General features: G+C 54.2%; 1 long non-coding RNA gene across 1 annotated transcript in view; it reads right to left on the bottom strand.

Moving 5' to 3' along the window:
* Nucleotides 1–9939: 9939 nt before the first annotated feature.
* Nucleotides 9940–23872, bottom strand: part of LOC124239878 (uncharacterized) — a 15684-nt gene continuing 1751 nt past the window's right edge. The window contains exons 2-3 of the long non-coding RNA XR_006888723.1: nt 15405–15477; nt 9940–10052 (exon numbers count right to left, since the gene is read on the bottom strand). This is a non-coding gene — a long non-coding RNA (uncharacterized LOC124239878). The remainder of the gene's footprint in view (nt 10053–15404; nt 15478–23872) is intronic.

Below are 23872 nucleotides of genomic sequence, written 5' to 3'. Positions count from 1 at the left end.
ATGCCTTTTTTCCACTGAGCCCCTCCGTCTGGAGCGGTCTTTGACTCAATCGCGGAAGAATGTGCACTATAACAAGCGAGGGGCTGCCTGTGTGTTTAATCAGAGATGCCGAGTACGGGGTGGGGTAATGGTGCGGCTGTGCTGAACGTGTCCGGACTGTGTGTTGTATCCGTGGGCCCACTGCTGGCTCTATGAACACCACAGGGTTGTGTGTGTGGTGTGTGGAGGGGATATTGTGGGACTGTGTGCCCACTGCGGGGGTACATGTCTGTGTGTGGGCATGTGGATGTGTGATTGTATAATCCTGGAGGCAGTGATTAAGAGTGTGGTGATCGTGCCCGCTGTGGAGTGTGTGTGCATGTAGTTGACTGTGACTGTGACTGTGTTTGTGGGGTGTGTGCATGGTCCTGTGTGTGTATGCCTGAGTGACTGGGGGTTGATGTGTGTGAGTGGGGAGGGTGCTCAGAAGCAGATGTGTGACGTGTCCTCTGTGGGCAACTGGGTAAGTGTTTAACTCCTGAGTAAGTGTTCATTAATCCACGGATGTGTGTGCGCTGCCTGTGGCTGTATATTTATATCTCTCTGTCTAGAGCAAGGGGGTGGGAGATTAACACCCACGGCAGCCAAATACACCCTTGTAAGGTAAGCATGAGAAAAAGTTGGATTTTGGAGGCTGCTGGTCATTTTCTGACTTACTCTTGAAATATTCCAGGGGAGGAGGTTGGCAAAGCCTCAGCTGCTGGTCATTTGACAGCTGCTGCCAGTCAGAGGGGAGCTGAGGGAGCAAGGGTAAGGCCTGCCAGCAGCACTGTTTGCTGACGGCACTAGGCAACCGGCAGCATGGGTGGCATTAAGAAGGGTCATCCTTTCCCCACCAACCCCCTAGCCCAGGAGCTGGCCCTGTGCAGTCCCCAAGACTGAATTTCTTCACCCCTTCTAACCTCCCCTAAGCCCTTCTTTAGGCTGAAACCCTGAATCCCTCAGGGTCCCTGGGACTCCTTTACCTCCAGGCCTTTGTTCTTGCTGTTCCCTCTGCCTAGAATACCCTTCCCAGCTCTTCACATCCCAGTTTCTACTGTTCCTCAGGTCTCAGCTTACATGTCATCTCCTCAGAAAGGCTTTCCCTGATGTGTCCCCTACTCCCCCACATAAATGTCCACCCATTTGCTGTTAACCACATCACCTTGTTTATTTTCTGTACAGCACTTACTACAATCTGCAATAATATTATTTTCAATTCCTTCTTTGCTTCCCCCGCTAGAATGGAAGCCCCATGAGGGCATGGACTTTGTATGTCTTGTTCACTGCTGTGTCCCCTTCACTGCTATGTCCTCAGGGCCCAGCACAGGGCCTGGCACACAGCAGGATCTCGAAAAAGTTGTTGAGTGAGTGAATGAAAGAAGGAAGTTCCTCCCTAAGCCAATTCAGGCAACGTTTGATGCCTGCTGTTTGCCAGGCCTGGGCACTCCCCGCCAAGGAGCCCTGTGTGCGCAGGGAAACAGACATACACCTGTGCCCAGATTGTGTCTACCAGGGCAGAGTGAGGTAAGTGAGGCCACAGGACTCAGTTCACTCTGCAAACATTGGCACTTGCTCTGTGCTGGGCCCTGTGTCAGAGTGAACAGCATTACTTGGCCCAGACCCCTGCCTGCAAAGAGCTCTCGGGGTAGAGGATGCTAGACTGTCTCCTGGGGAGACGAACCCATGCAGAGAATAATGCCCAATCACTGAGCAGAGAGATGGGATAGGCATTGAGACCCAGGGAAACAGGGGGTGGGGGTGGGGGGAATTTATTCTAGAACAGTCTTGTGGACAAAGCAACCTGGGCCTGGAAGGATGAGAAATGGTGTTCTGGCGTCAGGCACAGACTGCTTTGAAAGAAAAATGCAGCCATTCTGTCTCTCAGCCCCTCCACAAAGCCTGAGTCCAGGAAGAGAAGGAGAAGCCCCTGGGCCAGCTCCTCTGCCTGACCTGACCTCTGTTCTCCCTGCTTCTCTGCCCTGTGCGTGTCCTGGGGCCAACTCCTGCTGACACTCTCACCTGGGCCCCCTTGCCTATGGCTTCAGGTGGAGTTTGGCCTAGGAGACACTGGCAGGAGATCAGAGGGAGGGAGGAGAGTGAGATGAGGATATGTATACGCCCTCCTCCGGGATTTTGACACCTCCACCAAAAGCAACAGCTCCTATTGAGTGGCCTACACCCATGGGTACAACCCTCACCAGGGTGGTTACAAGACTTCCTCCCTTTGCCCCTTCAGGCCTGGGGGCAGTGACTCCATCCGACGGTCGCGAGCCCCAGGGTGCTTCACCATTCCTGCCCACACCTCTCTGAACAGTCCCTTCATTAAACCCTCTTCTGGCAAACACTTTGAGTGTTCTGTTTCCCACTGAGACCCCTAAAGTGAGAACTAAACCAGGGAAGATGAGCCCTTGGCAGAGAATTTGGGGAGACCCTCTTTCCAAATCACCACCCAAAACCAGAATTGGAAAAGTTGTGAACAGGTGAAAACTCCATCCTTGGCGAGCAGGAATGGGGGGTGCCTGGCGGGGGGATGAGTTTGGAAGTAGGCACCAGAGGGCAGCGGCGGAGGCGCGGCCTGGGCAGCCGTCTCCACTGTGCCGCCGCGCATGCCCTCCATGCCCTCGGGCAGCCAACCTCTCTGAGCCTCAGCTCCCTGCCTGTGACGTGGGCGAGAATACTCTGCACAGGGTCGCGGTGAAACGCAGCCAACAGTGAGGCTCAGCACAGGAGCGAGCGAAGTGCACTCGCTGCGGAGCTGAGAGGAGCGCGTTCCCCGTTATTCCTGCTGCAGGGGGAAGCCATTCTGCTGAGTTTCCGCGTGTCAAGAGCTCCAGCAAGCCATCTAGAGGGGCAAGGAGGCTGGTGAGGGATGCCAAGCAGGGCTCTCCGGCACACTGCTTCAAGGGAGCCAGGGGACAAATCCAAGCTGTGGCGGCGGCGGGCCTAAAACCTGCCTCTGCACTAACTCACCGTGTGACCTCAGGAAAGTCACTCTGCCTCAGAGATGGTTTTCCTCTCTGTCGAATCAGATAGCACTGTTTACCTCAGGTTTGCCGTGAGGATGAACTGAGAACACAGAGCATTTAGTCGAGTACCTGATGCACTGTAAGTGCCCAAGAAATATTAACGATTATTTTTATTTTTTTTAATTAATTTATTTATTTCAGGAAGATTAGCCCTGAGCTAACATCTGCTGCCAATCCTCCTCTTTTTGCAGAGGAGACTGGCCCTGAGCTCACATCCATGCCCATCTTCCTCTACTTTATATGTGGGATGTCTGCCACAGCACGGCTTGCCAAGCAGTGCCACGTCCACACCCGGGATCCGAACTGACGAACCCCGGCCACTGAAGAGGAACGTGCACATGTGACCACTGTGCCACCAGGCTGGCCCCTAACAATTGTTTTGAAAACTCCCTTTTCTCCCTCTTACTCTCCCTGAATCTGCAACTGGGGACTGACTTACTGCGGTGTGTCCCTTCATTCATTCATTCACTTCAACATTTATGAAGCCAAACAGTGTGCTAGATCCTAGGAATACAGAGACTAGGAAGTCATTAAAGCAAAACAGTATCTGTTTCTTTGTTGTTGTATCCCTGGCCCCTAGGTTTTCAATAAATAGTGACTGAATGAGTAAATAGATGTTATTTTCTTGAGCAACTACTACATGCCAGGTGCTAAGCTCAGCATTGTAGCTGCATTGTTGTAATGAATCCTCAGAATCACAGCCCTATCACACAAGGCCTGTATCCTCCAATTCAGTATCCTGCCTCCACCAGTGACTGAATTATTTTTTATCTTCATCGTCGTCATTATGCCTGACCTCCAGAGGCTTATCTTTTTTTTTTTTTTTTTTGAGGACGATTAGCCCGGAGCTAACATCTGCTGCCAATCCTCCTCTTTTTGCTGAGGAAGACTGGCCCTGAGCTAATATCGGTGCTCATCTTCCTCTACTTTATATGTGGGACGCCTACCACAGCATGGCTTGCCAAGCGGTGCTATGTCCGCACCCAGGACCCGAACCCGGGAACCCCAAGCCGCCAAAGCAGAACATGCGCCCTTAGTGGCTGAGTCAACGGGCCGGCCCCCAGAGGCTTATCTTATAGTCCAGTGAGAGTCAGGTAGCCTTTTCCTCCACGGCCTTCCTCGGGAGGGAGCCAGGCATGGCCGCAGACTTGGGTTCAAATCCCCACGTGTGCATCTCTGGGCAAGTTACTTAACCTCTCTGAACCTCAACTTCCACTTCCAGGAAATGAGGTTGGGAGAACGTTAATGAGAAAATGTGGAGGAAGTGCCCAGCGCCTTGCGCAGCATACAAGAGTCGCTTGATGAATGTATTCCCTTAATTTCCTCTTTCCTCCCTGCCCGCCGAGGCCGCTGTCTGGGGGCCACCGGCCTGCCTGCGGACCGGCGGGTGCAGACGACTCGGCGCTCAGCGGTCGGGCCCTCGCGGCAATGCCGAGCGCTGCCCCCAGGGGGCGCCACACGCCGACCCCCGCGCCCCAGGGGTGGCTGTTCCCGCTGCGGCCGCGCGGGGCCGCCTGGGCCCGGAGTTTTCTGGGACCGAGGGCGCGCGGGCGGCAGGGAGGTCAGAGCCCGAGCTGGATCAAGGATGTTTTCGGATTACAGTGGTAATCGATAATAAACAATAATAACAGTAATAGACCCAGATGCTCCGGGAATCCGCTGCTGCCGATTTGGGAGGCGTCTTCGCGTGCCGGCCGGCTGTGGGACTCAGGGAAGGCGCCCAGCTTAGTCTCAGACCGGGTTCCGGTCCCGACCGCTGCCCCTCACACTCCGCTCTGTAACCTGGGCCGCTCTGAGCCTGCTCCATCAGCTTTAAAATGGGAAACATAATCATATCGTTCCTGAGGGGAGTAAACAGGCTCCTGGAGAGCCCACTGGGCACGTGCATTTATTGTAATTCCCACCTCTCCCCTGTGAGGGAGCTATGATAAATTCCCTTCACAGCTGAGGATGCACTGGGGGCCTTTCCCCGGCCCCTGGGGCCTCCTGGGTCTCTCTCTCCTAGCACAGCCCGGAGGCCAGTCCAGAAGCTCGCCCCCTAAACCCACCACCCAGCAGCGTCTCCTCTCTGGAGATGCCCGGTCACCTGCAGGCCCTCAGGCTCTACCATCCCCAAGCCAGCAAACTTCCTCCAGCTATTCCCACTAGCTCCCCTCCCCCCCAAACTGAAGCTATGTCCCCCTCTTCTTGTCTACCTACCTCTTCTAAAACCCCATCCAGTCACCTCCTCCAGAAAACCTTTCCTGGGCTCTCTCTCCCCAGGTCCACAGCCTTTGCATATGCTGTTCTCTCCACCTGGAATACCCTTTCCCGAGCCCTAAAGCCTGCTACTCAGGGTACAGCTTAAAGACCACTTCTTCCAGGAAGTCCTCCTCCCCTATGTTCCTGCAGCCCCCTGTGCTTCCTCCAAATACGACGCAGCAGAGGGGATTGCTTATTTAGTGCTTTATCTACAGCCCTTACACCGTGACGCCCCGAAAGCAGAAACGCTGCCTATGGAGGGCTCCAAGTATCTGAGCACCGAGCCCAGCGTCAGGAACAAAGTGACCGCGCGATAAATGCATGTCCAATGCGGGAGGGATCAGACCCCGCTGGGTCCCCTCACTGAGCCTTCTCAACAGCCTCAGCTCAGAGGCACATGCACAGTCACAGAAAGAGAGGCATACAGTCACATGCCATGTCACATGCAGGAACAGAGTCACAAATAGTTGTACGCAAGAGGCACACGCACAAAACTGAATTCATCTGTGCTCATTGCTGCTTCTCTGTGTCTGGGTAACATTGTGTCCCCAGTGTGTTCTCACTCTCTTCTTTTGTGACTTGGGATTCCTGAGAACAACAGTCGTGTTTCCTCGGGGGGAGGGCAAAAGGGATAAAGGGGCATGTGTACAGTGACGGGTGGCAACTAGACTTTTGGTGGGGGAACAAATGCAGACGATACAGAAGCAGAAATAGAATGATGAAATTTATATAATGTTATAAACTAATGTTACCTCAATAATAATAACAGAAAAAAAGAGTCTCCTTTACCAGCCTCGTAGCCCATAGGAGAGGGTGGCTCGCCCCCGTCAGCCTGGGAAGCTCAGGGGAAGTGTTAGGTCTCCCCAACTAGTCTGGGGGCCTGGGCCAGGGGTGCTTTCCCTCCCAGCCTGGGAGCCCTGGGGTTAGTCTGTCTCCCACATGGGACGTGGAGCCCTTGGGACAGGGCTGTGTCTCTCTCACTAAGTAGTCTTGGGGTCCAAGGACAGAACGGGTCTGATTAAGCTCCCATGACAGGAGCAGAACTGAGCTGGATCTTCCCCATCAGACGGGTGGCTCCCAAGGGCATGGCTGTGCCCCCGGACCCTCTCCACCTTTGCCACCTGTGCACCAGCCAGGGCCTCCTCCCACCCTGGTACAGCGATTAGGGCTGGGCTGGGCTGCTGGGGCTCTGGAAGCAGCAGCAAACCACACTGCGAGAGGCTGGTCCTGGGGGATCCCTTAGGAGATGGCAGGATCAGAGAGGCTTCAGCAGGGGGTGGCCTGGCCCGACTCCATATGTCCTGGTAACTCATTCATGTATCTTGGATTCACTCACGCAACCCACCCGGAGTCCCTGGGCCTGGCCCTGCAACGCTCCGCCTCTGTTATGTGGTTGAATTCTCTCACCAATCCAATCCTAGGAGGTAGGTGTGACCATCACCCCATTTATAGATTAGGAAACCAGGGCTCAGAGAAAAGCCGCAACTTGCCCTAAGGCTGCCTTCCCCCCAGGTTTGGGAAACACTGGGGAGAGATTCCACAAGTTGCAGTGACTGCTCCTGTGTGTGTGTGTGTGTGTGTGTGTGTGTGTGTGTGTGTGTGTTGTGTCCCCAGAGGTTTCTGGCTCAGGCCTGTGTGCTGGCCAGGAGACAAAGACTGCCAGAGGAGGGGAGGGCCTGTTTAGGGAGACCAGGAACAGTGAGGTTCCACAGGCCCACAGGCGGCCAGCCGGGGCAGGCAGGAGGCAGGCCGTGCCCAGAACCCAGTCTTCCCCGTTCCTAGCACAAGCATCCCATCCCCACTCGGCTCTTGGCACTAGAGTCTTGGATTCAAGTCCCATTCACCGTCTGACCCCTCTCTGGGCCTCACTTTCCCCATCTGAGGAAGAACCAGAGACCTGGAGAGGTCAGCGCTTAGGACTCCTGTTCCTTTAAGCCTCTCTCCGTGGAGGGTGCGGCCGCCGGCTGCAGGTGAGCAGAGCTGCCACATCAGCAGGGGGAGCCCCGCCCCGTCCCTTCCCCCAGCTCCCGAGGGAGGCCCCAGAGGCCCCAGAGGACGGTGGGAAGTGGGTGGGGAGAAAGAGAGGAGCCTAGTTGGCTAAAGGTCGGGGCAGGGGGGTGGCTGCAGGGTGGGTGAGAGACACTGTGCGTGTGAGTATACCTGACCCAACGTCTGTGAATGTTCCAGAGTATACAGGGGTGTGTACAAAATAAGTGACTGCCTTTGACTGGGAGGATGTACTCAAGTGTGCAAGAATGTGTGACTGTCTCTGAGCACATCTTTGTGTGTGCCTCTGTGTCTGTGCGGCTGTCCCTGGTGTTCAGAAGTGAGTATGATTGTGTCTGAGTGTGTTCCTATGGTGTCTGTGTGAACGTACTTGAGTCGTACAAGTGTTTTTACCCTCTTGTCTGTGTGGATGTGGTATACAGGAGCTTGTGTGAATATGTCTGCATGTGTGCCTTTGTGTGGATATATCTGAGCACTCGAGTGTAAAAATGCATGTGGATGAGTTTCTGAACGTCTCTGAGTGTGTCTCTGTGTCTCTGGGTGACTATGTGAATGTCCTTGAGTGCACAGGAGCGTGTGAATGAATGTTTCCAGAGTGCCTTTGTGTGACCGGGTGGACGAGTGTGTGTGTGACTCTGTGTGTCACCAGCAGAGTCCTCTCAGAATAGGTCTGAGCCCTTGCATCCAGCAGCCCTCCTCCAACTGACCTCTGACTGACAGAGGCATCAAGCCTGCCCCACCCTTCAGAAAAGCCCAGCCCCCATGCCCCAACTCCCTTCCCGGTGACTCACCTCCCTGCCAACCCTGCACCCCTCCCCCAGCCTCCTGCCATCAAGGATAGTCCCTCTCTAGCCCAGTTTACCATCTTCCCACCCAAAGTGGGTCTCAGTCCCTCCAGGCAGCCTTCTGTGATCAGCGAAGGGGAAGCTAACATCAGCTAAGCATGTTCCTTTGTACTCCCGTTTGACAAATGAAAACATGAGGCTCAAAGCACTGTGACCTGCTGCAGGTCACACAGTGGACACGAGTGTTTAAGCTCAAGGTAGGATCCCTGGCCTCCTCCAGCCCCATCAATGGCCCCAGCCCAGGGCTCTGGACCTGGGAAGGAGAAAGGGAACTGACACTCTGGGACGCCCCCCCAGCCACTCGCTTGGCTCCTCCCATGTTGTCATTTCACTGGCTTCATTCTTGCTCAGAGAGGTGAGGCAGCTTGCCCAGGGTCACAGTCAGGAAGTAGCCGAGGCAGGATTTGAACCCAGGTCTCTCTAGCCCTAGAGCTCATGCTTCTAGGGGCAGGGTTGGGGTGCGGGGTCAATCCTGCTAGTCCCCGAGAGAGAGGTGGAAAGATGATGAGACAATGAGTAGGAATGAGGAGAGGTGGCTTGAGACGGTTCTCGTGCATATCACACCCAGAGCAGAGGTGACACAGTCTCATGTGAGCCCCAGCAGCCTGGCAGGACTTCCTGTTCTAACCAGAGTTGGGCTCCCTGTCCTCGGGCCCCCTCCCCTGGACTGAGGCACCGGGTTGAGGGAAAACGTGACTAAGAGGGCCCAGGCTTGAGCAACCTCCCCACTGGCTGCTCACAAGAGCTTGCAATTCCACCATTCCACTGACTCTGCCCCTTCGAGGCTCCTCTTTGAGACGGGAACCCCAGGCTCCGCGGGAGGCGTCTGGAGCCCAAACCTGGCCTCAGGGAATCTGGTTGGAGTGAGGGTCCCAGACTGATGGAAGTCCTGGATGCCCTTCTGGAATAGGGATGGAAGCAATGAAAATGGGACAAGGGGCCAGAGGGAGTGTGAAGGGAGGACTCCTGGGGAGGCTGGCACAGCTTTTCTCACCCTGCTGTTGCATTTCATTCTCCCAACAGCCTCCGGGCAGCCGGCTTCACTCCCATATTTCTGCTGAGGAAACAGGCTCTGAGAGGCAGATACCTGGCGAAAACAGGACTTGAATCTCATCTTCTTCCGACTTCAAGTCCAGGGCTTTTGCTACCATACGTGGCTCGCTCGGGTCCCAAGGCCGGCTTCGCTGGGCGGAGGCCAAGAGGCAGGGATGTGAGAGGCAGAGTTCACTTGGCTCTTTTGGATGAGGAGGACCAGAGAAACGCTCGCCTCAGTGCTTAGGGAGACAGGGCTTGTGGTGAGGCTACGTGGGAAGCGAGGAAGACAGGGAGGGTGCTCCCACCTCCAGGCCTCGGCATCTCCGTGGGTGTTCAGGAAGCAGAGCAGCTCCACTGGCCTGACGTCTTTCCATGGCTGCAGGTGCCCAGTGCTCAATCTGATGCTTTAGTGGTCACAGAGACCTGGTCATCCTGGGTCTTCACTCTGGTCTTCCTGCACGTCCTGCCTGCCCAGGGTCCTTGCCGGGCTTGGCTCCTGCAGCCTCACAATCTTGCTCACAGCTTTCAGTCGCTCGCTCCCTTCCTCCCCAAGAGAGGATCTACTGGGTGCGGCGGATCTGATTCCTGGAGGACGGTTTCCGGCCAGACCACTTCATGGGCTGCTAGCCAGCTGAGCGAGGGCCAGGCCCATCTCTGGTCCAGTCAGTGGCCGGGCAGTTGGGACACTTGGTTCAGAGCATGGTGACTTAAGAAAACCTTAGAGGGACTGTGGGCAAGGCAGGCACTTCAAGTACAAACGACTCCCTTGAACACACACCTTCATTTCAGCTGTTTCCATGAAGTTGTGGACAGTGCCTCTTCATCTCTCTGTCCCCAGTGCCCAACACAGGGCTGGCAGAGTTGAGCTGCAGTGACTCTGTTGATGGACAAGTGAATAAAGTCAGCCAAGGAGCCTTGGGGCTCTGTTGAAGTCTGTGGCTGTGCAATGGGACCTGTAATTGCTGTGTCCTTGTCCAGGGCACTCCAGGATCACCATCCCCTCAAACCTCCCTGCTTCTAAACCTGTGGGCTTGGGTCTCCCTCACATGGGTCTGCTTCTCTGTGTCCTGGAGATGCCTGGTGGCCACCCCTGCCCCTCCAGACTCAGGGGTGTGAGCACACAGCCTCTCTCTGCCTGCAGGTCTGACTGTGTATCTCACAGCCTCTCTCTCTTGCTCCCTCGCTGCCTGGGTGTCCTTCTGTTTCCGGCCTCCATGGGTGGCCCTGCCTGACCCTGTCCTGGCCTGAGGGGCGGGGGAGGGGGATGGGGGGGTGTGCACAGTGCAGCTCTTGTTCAGGGGATCAGGGTGAGACCAATGCCTCCTCTTGTGTTCCAGCCCCTGGCTTGAGTCTTGGCCAGAGGGTGAGCTGCCTCCCTGCCTGCAGCATCGTCACAATATCCGTTCCACTAGCAGAGCCGGCCCAGAGCGCCGTGCAAGCTAATCCAGAAGGCCCTTAGCTGGGCTCTCCTTCTCGGCTATTACTGACCCCTTTGCCTCTGGCTCCTCTATCTCAAGGCCTGTGCCCTGGGCCATGACAAAGACAAGGATGTGGCTGGTATGGCTATGGCCAGAGACTGGGTGGATACAACACTGGTCCCACAGCTGCAGTTTCAAGTGCCCCATCTGGGAACCGGAGGTTTACCAACAAGGCTTCATTAGGAAGATATGGAATGACCGAGGGGTGGGGCTCAGTGAGGAGGGTGGGGCTCAGTGAGGGGGTGGGGCTCAGTGAAGGGATGGGGGCTCAGTAAACGGATAGGTGCTCAGTGAGGGGATGGGGGCTCAGTGAAGAGGTGGGGCTCAGTGAGAGGATGGGGGCCAGTGAGAGAGAGGACTGGCCTAGGGACATGGGGAGCAAGAGAGCCCAGGTTTTCTTATTTCCCAGGAGTTTCCTCTCACCTCTGGAGTCCTATAGGCTGGAGGCAGCTTCCAGAATGGGATGGCCTTGTCCAATTTTATTCTATTCTATTCTATTCTATTTATTTATTTATTTTTGAGGAAGATTAGCCCTGAGCTAACTATTGCCAATCCCTCTCTTTTTGCTGAGGAAGACTGGCCCTGAGCTAACATCCGTACCCACCTTCCTCTACTTTATACGTGGGACGCCTACCACAGCATGGCTTTTGCCAAGTGGTGCCATGTCCGCACCCTGGATCCAAACCAGAGAACCCCGGGCCACTGAGAAGCAGAACGTGCGAACTTAACTGCTGTGCCACCCGGCTGGCCCCCAAACCCTAGCCAATTTTAAATCTTTCAGTTGAGTCCTTTCTCACCTGCAGGGAGAGCTGTCTTGACCCTGGGCCCATGCATTCAGGCTGGGCTGAGGCCCTATAGCCCAAAGAATTGCAGGGGCTGCTAATGAAAGAGAAGGTGCTAATTTGCATCAATTTGCATAGGATTATTTAATATTCAAATATTCAGGCTGGGGCTGGTGAGGAATGGGTGCTAGTATGCATGTGATGATGTGCATAGTTCCTTTTTAGTGAGGAGAACACTCAAACCTTCCTCCCTCCCCAGCTCCCCTGACTGGAGGAAAGCCTTAGGTGGGCTCTGCTGAGAAGGTACCACAATGCAGAATGTTAAACAGGAGCTATTTGGAGTACTAGACCCCAGAAGTATGCTGAGGACAGGCCTGCGGTGGGAGAAGAGGCAAGCATTCCCTCCCCATTCCCCAGAGGAAGGTGGGCTCTAGAACAGGGAGAAGAATGAGGAGGAGGAAAGGTTCTTAGAATGTTAAAAACTGAAGTGGTTCTTAGGAATTTCTTAAACTCTGCACAGTGGCTACACAGGATACACATAGTACTACCACCCATTTCTTCATCCATGGCAGACATGACTAATTGATCATGGCACTCTCAGCCCAGGGCCACTTCATTGAGGCAGCAGTTAGCACATGAAATGAAATCTATATTCCCTGCTTGGCTCAGCCCTTTCCTTTCCAGACAGGGAAACTGAGGCCCAGAGAGGATGCAGAAACTGCAGATTATATCCACCCCCAACACTACCTGCCCAGCCTGGAAGCACATGGTCATTCCCCTGGATGGTGAGGGAGGGCAGTTCTACTCTGTTAAGAAAATCATCACAAAAAGGGCCTTCTAGGTGGAATTACAAGTAGTTTTTATTGATGACATTGTGCTTTTCTGCATTTTCCAGATTCTCTCTCTTCTTTTTCTTGTGAGGAAGAGTGGCCCTGAGCTAATATCTGTGCCAGTCTTCCTCTATTTTGTACGTGGGACGCCCCCCACAGCATCTCTTTTTTTTTTCAAAGATTTTATTTTTTCCTTTTTCTCCCCAAAGCCCCCCAGTACATAGTTGTATATTCTTCGTTGTGGGTCCTTCTAGTTGTGGCATGTGGGACGCTGCCTCAGTGTGGTTTGATGAGCAGTGCCATGTCCGCGCCCAGGATTCAAACCAACGAAACACTGGGCCGCCTGCAGCAGAGCCTGCGAACTTAACCACTCGGCCAGGTGGCCAGTCCCCCCACAGCATCTCTTGATGAGTCGTGCGTACATTCGTGCCCGGGATCTGAACCCGAAAATCCTGAGCCACCGAAGAGGAGTGTGTGAACTTAACCACTACGCCACCAGGTCGGCCCCCCAGATTCTCCTTGAGCATGAATTCATTTTGTAATCAGAAATTCGTCAATGATACTAGCTCGCTCTCTCTCTCTTTTTTTTTTTAACACTATGTGGTACCTGCTTTAGGCATTATCTAAATCAACCCTGACAACCACTCTGGGAGGGAGGTGTTATTATTGCTATTTCCATCTCAAGGAGGAAGAAATCAAGACTTAGGGAAGTCCAGAAGGTCACACGGCAAGTGGCACAGCTGTGATTCTAGCCGCATTAAATACAATTAAGCAATCAGAAGTTAATTCGGGGATGGCCTGGGTCTGTGGAAGAACGCTGATTTGCGTGCTCCTCTGTATAAGACGTGTGGGATACCCCATTTGGGAGGAGAAAAGTGACTTGCCCAACGTCACTCTGGAGGTTGTGTGAAAAAACAGCCTGGGCCCCAGAGAAGGTTGCTGAGCAGCCTGGGAAGAGAGCAGAGGCCTGGCCCGATCCCCCTGCCTGTCCCCAGGACCTGGACACCTCCGTTTGCTCAGGACAATGGGAACACTGTGCCCTGGTAGAGTGCAGGATGGCAGGACGCCGCCTGCCAAGGCCCCTGCTACTCCTCTCAGCATGGCAGGGCGAGGAGAGGATGAAAGACGATGCTGGGGAATGAGGTAGGGGTGGCTCAGAGCCGGGCCAACAACAGCAGGGCCAGAGCAGGGGGTGGGGGAGGAAGGAGGGTCTTCCCTCCACTGGGACGTGGGAAAGGGCCATTTTGATAGGAGCATAGGCCACCCATGCTCCCCCCACCCAGCTTTTGCAGTCATCACCCACTGGCACGCCTGAACCCCTCTACCCCTTTGTCCACTGTCTCCAAACACCACCCCCTCCTGTGTGTCTAGAGCATGGGATGGGGACAATGGACCAGCACTCCAAATCTGTGTGACCTTGCCCAAGCCACTTCGTCTCTCTGAGCTTCCTCACCTGTGACAGGGAGGTGACAAACCCTACTTCTCAGGGCTGTGCTGAGCATTAAAGGCAATCACAGAAGCAAAGGACCCCAGCTGGAGTGGGTGAAGCAGCCCGACCAGCACTGGTTGTTAATATGACAGGGGATCTCCTCTCCTAGCCTGTCCCATGCAGCTGGCAATGTGAGCACCGGCCAGGGGAGCTTGTGGGGGAGGAGCTCCCTTCCTTCCTGCCCCTTCCAGCTGGGTATCAAGATCTGAGAGCAGATGTGTGGCCGAGTGACTCAGCCCTTTCCTGCCTGGAAACTCCTCCCTGCCTGCCTCCCCAGGCGGGGCGGGAGGGTGAGACAGCAGATCGGAGGTGGGGGGTAGCTGGTCCTGAACAACCTCAGGGGAGTCGGGGGAAGGACAGGAAAGGAGGCGGAGGGATGATGCCGGGGCTTTCAAGGAAGAGATTGAGGGTGTCCTCGAGTCGAGTCGCTGACTCACCCTGAAAGGCTCACATACTCACCCCGTCCTCCTCCCACCTGCTTGTATTGCTATCCTCAATATTTCCAGGCTAGTCCAAACCTGTTCGCCCCGCCCTCCCAGGCCCATGTACCCACAGGGTGCTCCCTGCCTTCCCTGTTCTCTCCTTCTCTTACCAGCCAACCACCTCCACTTCCTCACCTCCCACTCGGCAGGTCCTGGTACTGACTCCTCGAAGTACGTGGAAGCAGCCCTCTGCAAGGTTGCCTCTGAGTTGCCAGATCTCTCACCCAACCCAGCCTGATCGCTCAGGGACAGTAGGAGCTGCTGACCTGGCCCTGCTTGGAGCTCTTTTCTTGGCCTCAAACACCACCCTGCTGGTTTCCCTTCTATCTCTTGGACAGCTCCCTCTCTGATCTCAGCTTCCTCCTCTCCCTGATAAAGATATGTGTTCTATAAACTCAGTCCTTCCTGGTCTGTCATATGGAGGAGGGACTAAGCACGTGGACTTTGGCATCTCGTGGACCTGGGTTCAAGTCCTGACTCTATCTTTTACTGGCTGTGTAATTTTGGATAAATTAGTTTATTTCTCTGAGCCTCAACTTCCTCCTCCATCAAATGACATCTCCTACTTCCTGGGGATCAAAAAGGATAATGCACATAAAGCATTCAGCACTGGGTCTGGCACAGGGTAAGGATTCAGTTACTGGTGGTTGCTGTTAATATCCTTTCTTCCTGGTCAGTTTTCCTTCCTGCCCAACCCCCAACTCCCACCTACTGGGCGTGTCCAGTTGGATGTCTAGAGGCATCTCAGACTCTAAATGGCCAAAAGCAAAATCTCATCCCTTCTTTTTCTTCCTCAAACACCAGCTTCTCTCTCTCTCTCTTTTTTTTTTTTTTTTTTTGGAAAATTAGCCCTGAGCTAACATCTGCCGCTAATCCTCCCCTTTTTGCTGAGAAAGACTGGCCCTGAGCTAACATCCATACCCATCTTCCTCTATTTTATGTGGGACGCCTACCACAGCATGGCCTGCCAAGCAGTGCCATGTCCATACCTGGGATCCAAACTGGCAAACCCTGGGCTGCCGAAACGGAAGGTGCAAACTTAACCGCTGCACCACCGGGCTGGCCCCCCATCTTCTCTTCTTGATGCCCCAATTTCTGTTAATGCCCCACCGTCTTCCACCAGGTCCAATCCTCAGGCATGTTGTTCATCCATTCAACAAGTACTTACCGAGAACGCAAAGCTGTGTGCAGGGAAGACAGACTTGAACAATCATTGTCTTTGCCCTTAAGGAGCTCACAGTCTGGTGAGGGAGACAGGAAAACAATTAAATACAATAAGATAATTGCTCTGTTAGAGGTTTGCATGGAGGAGGCCAATCCAGGAAGGCTTCCTAGAGAAGGTGGCATTTGAGTTGGCACTTGTCACTTGTCAGGCACTTTCCTTCTCTAGGAAGGCTTCCTGGATTGGCTTCTTCCATACACACCTCTAACAGAGCAATTATCTTATTATACTTAATTGTTTTTCTGTGTCCCTAACCAGACTGTGAACTCCTCAAGGGCAAGAGCAACCACGGGCAAAGCTGCGGCAGTGTGAGGTGTGAGACGCAGAGACTGGCTGGGCTCTTAGAGCTGGGAGCTCACGTTTGTGTTTTAGAGAGCTCCCTTGGGGAACCATGGAGGACTGCTGGGAGGGGGCAGAAGTGGAGGCAGCAGGGAGACCCAGCAGGAGGATTCGGGTTCAAAAGTTTACTCCTGCTTTGCCGTGTACGGGCTGTGCAACCTTGGGAAAGTCACTTGACCTCACTGAGCTTCCATCCCTCATCTGTCAAATGGAGATAATAATAGGCACCCGAGGGGATGTTGGGGAGGGCTGAATGAGCTAATGGAAGGGAAAGTGCTGCACAAACACAAGCTGTTGTTATTGTAGAAAATCCACCAGGGCAGGCTGTGTTCCAGCCGCAGCCCCACCTCAAAAATGGCCTCCTCGAGTCTCCTCCAAGTCGGCCCACATCCTCCCCGGCTCGGGGGTGGGGTGCAGGATGCAGGGAGACGATGCGCACACCCCTGACTCTGGATCCTGGCTCACTGGCTGTGTGACCTGAGACCAGTGTCTTCCTCTCTCTGAGCTTCATTTCTCCAGCTGCAAAAACAGGGCTGAGAACCCAACCTGCAGGGTGTTGGGAGGATTCCGTGGCACCTGGTAGGTGATCATTAACTGTAAACCATTCCCTGTCCCCTGCTCTCTGGTCCCCTCCACCAGGGCCTGGCACCAAGCTGAGAAGAGTGGGGAACAGTAAATATTTAATAAGATTGGCTGAGAGCTCCTGACTGAAGGGACATGTGGAGGAGCCAGAGGACACCTGCTCCCCCGGCAGGGTCTGCACAGATGTCCCTGGGGTCCAGGGGCAGCCACAGCCAGATCCTGAGGGATCGCTTGCCTTCAGCGACCTCCTGGGGGATCCCAGCTAGCAGGAGTCCTCCCAGGGTACCCCACGGTCCCAACCTGTCTCTCCTATTCTCTCTTATTCTGTCACTCAGGGAGACAGCAAATGGATGGGTACCCCACTCAACAACCATTCCCTGGGCCTCTCCCCACTGTGCCAAGCCTGTGCTGGCACCAGAGATTCAGAGATGAAGAGGGCCAGTCCCACTCTCCAGGCTTCTAGTCTAGCTGGGAGGGTGATGAAAACATGTTTGCTATTATGTGGTTGTATGTGGCTTGATCAAGGACTGACTTTTTTTTTTTTTTTTTTGAGGAAGATTAGCCCTGAGCTAACTGCTGCCAATCCTCCTTTTTTTGCTGAGGAAGACTGGCCCTGAGCTGACATCCGTGCCCATCTTCCTCTACTTTATACGTGGGACACCTACCACAGCATGGCTTGCCAAGCGGTGCCATGTCCACACCCAGGATCCAAACTGGCGAACCCCGGGCCGCTGAAGCAGAACGTGTGCGCTTAACCGCTGCGCCACCGGGCCGGCCCGCAAGGACTGACTTTTGAGAAACAAATCAGACCGTGAAGAAGGGACTTAACCTCTCTGGGCCTCCACTTAACCATCTGTGAAATAGGGCCAATACTTCTTATCTCTTTAGGGCTGTTGTAAAGATTAAGGGAGGTGATTATGGAAGGCACTCAGGGCAGGACCTCGGAGGTGGTCAGTGTGTTCCTGTAGGTTCCGCAAGAGGAGTATTTGCGCTGGCCTTAGAGGGGGAGAAGTGCTTTGCTAAAAGGAAAAGTGGGGAGAGGCAGGTTGCCGGGTGGAGAACGCAGAGCTCTGTGTGTCCAAGAGGTTTATCCTGGAGACAACAGGAAGGGATTTCAGCAGCGGAAGGACAAGGTCTAGATTTAGCCTGAGAAAAGGTCCCTGTGGGGCGTGTGGCGAAGAGATTGAGGAGGGAGAGGTTAGGAGACTGGGGGAAGCTGGTGTGGTAGTCCTGGGGGTTGGAGCTCAGTGTTTATCACTTAGTCACCTGCCGGGTGCTCACCTGGGGTCAATGATTCAAAGGTTTCAGTCCCAGGAATACATCTGCCCCTTAACAGGAATTTACAGGGACAACGCCTGCAGCCAAAGGAGCCACCCAAGGGACCCAGAGCAATCAGGCAGAGAGCCTGCTGGGCCTGCCTTCCTCGCCAGCCCAGAGGTGCAGCCCCTCCCCCTGCCCCTGGGCCTCCCCTTTGTGAATTTGTGTCTCTGTGGTTGTCTGTGGGCTGAGGCAGCAGAAAGAGCATTTTGGAGCGAGCCAGAGCTCAATCCAACTCCTGCTTTGGCTGCTAACAAGCTGTAAGCCCTTGGTCAAATTTCTTAACCTCTCTGAGTCAGCTTTGTTCAAACTTGTAGTATCTTTGAAAGCTTGCATGCAAACGCATAGAAAAAGCATATCCTGCCCACTAACATTCACAGAGGCTGGGGTGGGGTGGGGTGGGGTGGGGAACCCGTGTGTGGAGAGGGACTTGCACATTTTCCTCTATTTACTTCATTGTTTGGGCCTTTCATAGGCAGGTATATTCTACATTATCGCATTTGTAAAAAGCGAGGATAATGCTACCAGCTTCACAGATTGTTGGAAGGATTTTAAAAAGATCCTACAGATAAAGCCCCTTTCATGCTGCCGGTGCAGAATTGACCCTCACCAAGTGTGAGTTCCCTTCTCTTCTCTTCTCCTTGCCTGCATCTGGGTGGGGTATTTGTGTATCTGTGTTTCTACTTGTAACTGTTTGTGTCTTTATATCTATATTTATGTAACAAGGCCTTCTGTGTCTCTCTCTCTGGTCTACCGGCTGGTGAGTATCAGCTTGTGTCCTGTTTTTGTATCAATGGATATCCGTGCCTGAGGGTCTGTGCATCCAGGAATGTGTGCATTTGTGTATCTATGTGTGTCTGTGGATCAGCATATCTGTGTATAACTGAGTATGTGTTTGGGTGTGTTAAGTGTGTGTGTGTGTATGGTACATGTGTATACGAGTTTGTGGTTCCATATCTGTGTGTATTTATGTGTGTTTAGATGTCAGTATTACTGTACCTGAGTGTTTATGGGTATCTAGGCTAGCTGTGTCAATGTGTATCTGGATTTGTGTTTTGGTGTGTGTATCCATGTATCTGGGTATGCCAGTGTGAACTGGTGTGCACGTGGGTGTGTCAACTTGTGTGTGTGTCTCAGTGTGTTTGCGTAGGCCCCTGTGTGGATGGGGGGAGGGAGTCTCTGAGAAGCCACATCCAGCTGTTTCCCACTGATCATGGGCAGGGAGCTCTGCCCAGACACCTTGACCTCTCCCCCAGCTTCCAGAAGGCCCTGAGTGTGGGTGTTTTCCTCCTAGCCCTGCCCTTGGGCACAGGGCCAGTCTTGCTGCCCAGGGCTGGTGGAGTGGGTGTCTGCAAACACGTTGAGGGCCCTACCCAGCAGCCCCCTACACGAACCTTATCAGCTGGCGGGCCAGGCTGGTCCTCCTCCTGGTTGGGGAGTGAAAACAGAACGAAACCCCCTCCTTGGAGAGCAGTGAGCCCTGCGGATCATGGGGTCAGGAAGTCCCCGCTCTCTCAGCCCAGGTCAGTGTCCATCTGGCCTGACTTTTTGTGCTTGTCAGATGTGGCCAGACAGTTGGGAAACAAAGCATGTCTCCATGGCAACCCACCTCTGCCTTCAGTGGCAGTTCAGTAGTTTTGGGGCCCCTTCTTCAGGCCCTTCGCTGGGATGGGGGTGGGCAGTGAGGAGGAGTAACGAAGATTCCACATGTGTGTGCTGCACCCCCACCCCCCAACAGACTCAGATACCTCCACACACACTCTCCTTTCCTAGGTGAAATGGGATGTTCCGATGGGGATACTGGTGCCCAGAGAAGGCAAGTGTCTTGCCCAAGGACATCCAGCAAGTTAGTGGCAGGACTGAGATGAGACCCAGGTTAGGCTAACTTTTGACAAGCCATTAAGCTGGGCTTGCTGGATAGCTCACTTCTGTGCAGACCTCTGAATAAAGCTTCTCCTGACATTTCTACCAAGTTGTTAAAAATCTTACTATCTACATCTGCTTGTCTATGAGGCACAGTGTTTTCTAATTACTGACTAAAACAAACTGCCGCAGAAATAAATTGAATGCTGGCTCTCCGTTAAAACCATAACCATCACCTATTACTCAGGGTTTCATATTTTTAATCCATCAAAATATCGTCATTATTCCTGCTGACTTACTTTGTGGTAAGTAAAGGTTATAAGTTTTGATTTATGAAATAAATTTATACTTATAAAACATTGCTGTTATCCATTTTATCTGCCACATAAAATTTGGGGGGCTTTTGCTTGAGGGGAAAAGTAAAAGTTCCACTGCTAAGAGAGAACGTTGGAAAACCACTTTTCTCCCCCGTGTATGGCTAAGAGACTGACATTCTGGTCACAGAATAACTGGTCAATCTGGAAGCCTGGAGCACCAGGCTGGTGCTCAGAGACATTTGCTGAAAGAATGAAGGGAATGAGAATACATTCCAACTGGAGACTGGGCAGTGGCAACAGCTATCTCTCCTTTCTCTCCTGCCTCCCCCTGCTCTCTTTTTCCTTCCCTCCCTCAGCCTCCTAGGAGCTGGCAACAACTCAGAGCTGGGAGGCCACAAGACTCCAGGATTCTAGCTACACACCGCTAACACCCTGGGCCTATTTCACTTCTCAATCTAGCAGGGAAAATGGGTAGAATTAGGCTTGGGGCCTGATTCTAAGAGATGCTGGGAGGATCAAAGAAGACCTCAGCAGGGAAGTTGTTTGAAATGTTAAGATGCTGCCACAGATGCCAGGAACCACAGAGTAAGGGACGCAGGAATGCCCCCTGTGGAGATGGGATCTGCAGGGTTGACCATCCCCCACCTCCCCAGGTTAGGGAGGAGAGAGGCGGAGGGCATCCCCCAGATGCGAGGACTCCCTTTCCATCTTTCCCCTCCCCGCTCAGGGAAGAGGATCAAAGGGTAGAATCTTAGTTCATTCTGAAACACGAACCCCTTTGAGACTCTGGTTAAAGCTGTGGACCCTTTTCCCGGAAAATGGCATGCAGGTGCATGCAAAGCTAAGTAGAACAATTCTGGAAGTTCCTGGCGGCCCAGCTGCGGCCCCAGGATAAATACTCTCCTTTTCCAGGGTCTTAACTGCCAACTCTCAAAGCAGCTTGGGTGGGGCAGTGAGTGCCTGGCACAAGGCGGTGCTCAATTAGGAAACACACACATACTATGCACAAACACACACGTGAACAGAAATCAGATTTAAATTCCACCTCTGCCCACAGGCAGCTGTGTGACTGCTGGCCAGTCAGTCACTCCACCTATCCTTAGGGTTCCTTTTCACAGAACAGGAATACTCCTAATTGCTCGACATCTTCAACTTTGCAGAAGTGCTCCACCCTCCATTACAATTCCTTCCGGCCCCTCTGATTGGTCTAAGAACCTGGGAAGTCACAGGTGCCCCCAGCCCTGGCTGTGTAATATGCAGACTCTCACCATTCCCGGTGTTCCCTATAAAATGAGGGCGGCTCAGCCACACCTTGGCCTGGCTGCCTAGTCTGGAGTCTGTGGGGCAGAGGCCAGGTGCAGCAGGGGACAAAGCTGGAGCCTGTGAGAGGAAGGTCTCCCAAGGGTGGGGGATGAGGGAGCATTGGGTAGGTGTCATGGCAACATTGGAATGGTCCTAGGTTTTCCAAAAACAGAGGGGGCAAAGCTGGAGGGCCCAGGGCCTGCTGCCCCAAGCTTGGTTGTTGCTGGTTCCTCTCTGGGGACAGGCTGTCAGCTTCCTGTCTGGTCAGGTGACAGTCTGGCTCCAGGATGGACTTTGGGCCTTGCCAACAGGGGCTGCTGGGAAGTCAGTTTCCTCAGATGCCCATAGGGACAGCAAAAAAATGTGGCAGAGCTGAGCATTCATGAATTGAGAGAGCAGGGTTGCAGGCTAGCCCTTCCCAGGCTAGCCCTCTCTTGGTGTCTCAGAAGCATGTCTGTACATTAGGCCAGGGGACAAGAGGGAAAGCTAGAGCTGCTGGCCTGAGGGTGGTCCAGGCTGGGGATGGGAGGTGAGAATGTCGGGGTGTTGGAGGTGGGAGCAGCGAAGGGAATGCAACCCTGACCTTTCCCCACTTCCCTCCTTCCTCTCCTCACCTCCAAATCAAGGGACCCAATCTATGAGTTGACTCCTGGGGATTCTGGTTTGAGGGGAGCGTTTGCTGGGGAATTATATGAGCCACTGGCAGGGCCAACTTCATGGGCATAGCCACCCATGGTCCTACTCTCAGAAAGGCTCCACACTTGGTTGAATGCTCTGCTGTTGCCCTCTGGAAATTTTTAATAACCTTTGAACAAAAGGCCCTGCATTTTCATTTTTACTGGGCCCCGCAAACTATGTAGCCAGTCCTGGCTACTGGGAAGAAGGTGGTGCTGAAAGGGTGGGTGGGGGGCAAGACTGACTAACATTCCTCTCCTGATCACCCCTTGCAGCAGCCACAGCATGTTCGCCTTCCCCTCTCCTCCCTACCCAGTGCATCCAGATTAACCAACAAGCCAAGGCCCCGTGCGCTGCTCTCTCTCCGCCTCAGCCCTGCCTATACACTTTTCCTTTGGTACTCACCAGCTGAGGGAGAGGCAGGGTCCTCAGGGCTCGTGCTGGCTGCGTAGAGAGCACCATGAGGACAGGGCCCAATGATCCCTGTGCATGGCACAGTGCCTCACCCAGAATGGGTGCTCTGGGATTGTGGACTGGACCTGAATGAATGGTGGTTACATGGGAAACTGAGGCCCAGCAAGGACAGTGATCTGTCCCAGGCCCCCTAGGTGGGGGGAGTGTCAGTGATGGCCCCGCTCTGCCACAGCTGAGACAGCTGAGCCCCTAGGGACACTTGGGGGGCTGAGGCAGGTTAGAGAAGTCACACGCTGCACTCCAATCATTCTAAAATATTATATTGAGTGCTGTGCACACCCTGCCAGGCCTGACTGGGCTGGGTGCCCCAAATAAATGAATCTTTGCTCTCATGAAGACCAGGACCAGGAGAAAGCTATGTAACAAGGGTCAGGTTGGGTGACGAGGATGAACACTAATGGTGGGGTGACCACAGTGCCCTTTTGGGGACCCAGGGAGTCCAAGAGTGCTGAACCCACAGCTGACCCCTAGGGCAATTTCCAGCCCCCTGGGGACCAGGCACAGACAAAACCTAGATTGCTGGTCTTGGCTGCTCTTCTGCTGCTGACCACCTCTGTGCTCTTGGGCAATCTCTGTCCTCTCCTGTCCTCAGTTTCTCATCTGTTCTATGGGGGTAGCACTCCATGCCCTGCTTCCCTCCTAGCTTGTTGTGGGATCAGATGATAGAAGAGTGCTTGGTCAGCTACAGTGAAGAGCCAGAGGCCTGGAGGAAATGAGCACAGCATTTTCATGATTCTTTCTTCCTTACTACCATCCTCAGTCACACGTCTCACCTCCAGAGGATCTCAAAGCACCTTAGAAGCTCAGTTCATGAAGGCCAAGATCAGCCCTAAGCAGTGCTGAGCGACCCAGTGGGAAATCCAAACCCAGGCAGGGGTGCCCTGGGGCCTCACACCCTAGCCTAAGGGTATACTGAGGCACAGCTCTCCTTAACCCAGTCACCAAGGGGTGAAGTGGAAGGGAACCCAAGAGGCCTGGGTCCCGGCTCCACCGTGAGATTATGGGAGGCGGGAGAGAATGTGGTGAGGGAAAGGAAGGCCCACCGTTGGCCACAGGTCACAGGTCTAAGGTGGGCTGAAGTCTCCATCTCTAGAGCAAAACCTCCAACAGTGTCTGGGTCCTGGAAAGAATTCTCAGAATTCCCTTATTCCAGAATCCCCCATCTCTTCCCAGACCAAACTCAGGATATCAACTTCTCTTGGGGTCCAACCCCAGCCATTGTCTTCCCCTCTTCCCTGAGCGCGTCCCCCTCGCTTCCAAACCCAGGTCCCTTTCGCGCCCCGGCGGAGACAGAACCCCAGGACCGCCCCCTCCCGGACCCGCCCGCGACCCCGCCCTCTCGGTCCGGGCCGGTCCGCACGCCTCCGGGGGCTCTGGACCACCTCTCCGGGCCGGCCCTCGCCCTCCCCGAACCCGAGCGCCCAGCCCGGGGCTGCGGGCCGAGGAGGCGGGGAGGGGCGCAGCTCCCGCCCGCGGCCGCTCCCCGCGCGGCTCCTTCCCCCCGGCCGGCCCCGCGCCCCGCCCTCCGGCGCCGCCCGCCGCCGC

The sequence above is a fragment of the Equus quagga genome, chromosome 5, assembly GCF_021613505.1.
Source record: "Equus quagga isolate Etosha38 chromosome 5, UCLA_HA_Equagga_1.0, whole genome shotgun sequence".
In the NCBI taxonomy this organism is placed as follows: Eukaryota; Metazoa; Chordata; class Mammalia; order Perissodactyla; family Equidae; genus Equus; species Equus quagga.
This window is presented reverse-complemented; position numbering and strand designations above follow the sequence as displayed.